The following is a 406-nucleotide window of genomic DNA, read 5'->3' as shown; positions in this document are numbered from 1 at the left end:
CCTTCAGACTTCTCAGACGCAATTCAAGTCGTGCGTCCCAGCCTGAGCGGTTGGCCGCGCGTCGCAGACCTTCAGACGCCCACCAGAATCACGAAGGAAGGACTGAAAAGACGACGACCCTTGCGCCTCGCCCTTTAAAAAACACCCCCAATCAAGGCTGGCCGGGAGCTGAGTAAATCCTCGCGAGAATCACCGGCTTCCGCCCGCTTCCTCCACCCGGCTAGCGGGACCGGAAGGAAGGCGCCACTTCCCCGCCCCGGGACCTACCTCACAAGGCAGCGCGAACCCAGCCGTGACCAATCAGAGGACTCATTGTAGGCCGCGGCGCGGAGGGCCAATGGAAAGTCGCGACGAGCGCAGAGCTTCCCCTCTTCCGCACCGGCCCCCTCCCTTCCGCCCGCCGACT

Source organism: Panthera leo, chromosome A1 (genome assembly GCF_018350215.1).
Source record: "Panthera leo isolate Ple1 chromosome A1, P.leo_Ple1_pat1.1, whole genome shotgun sequence".
NCBI classification, from domain to species: domain Eukaryota; kingdom Metazoa; phylum Chordata; class Mammalia; order Carnivora; family Felidae; genus Panthera; species Panthera leo.
The sequence above is the reverse complement of the archived record's forward strand: the minus strand, read 5'-3'. Positions refer to the sequence as shown.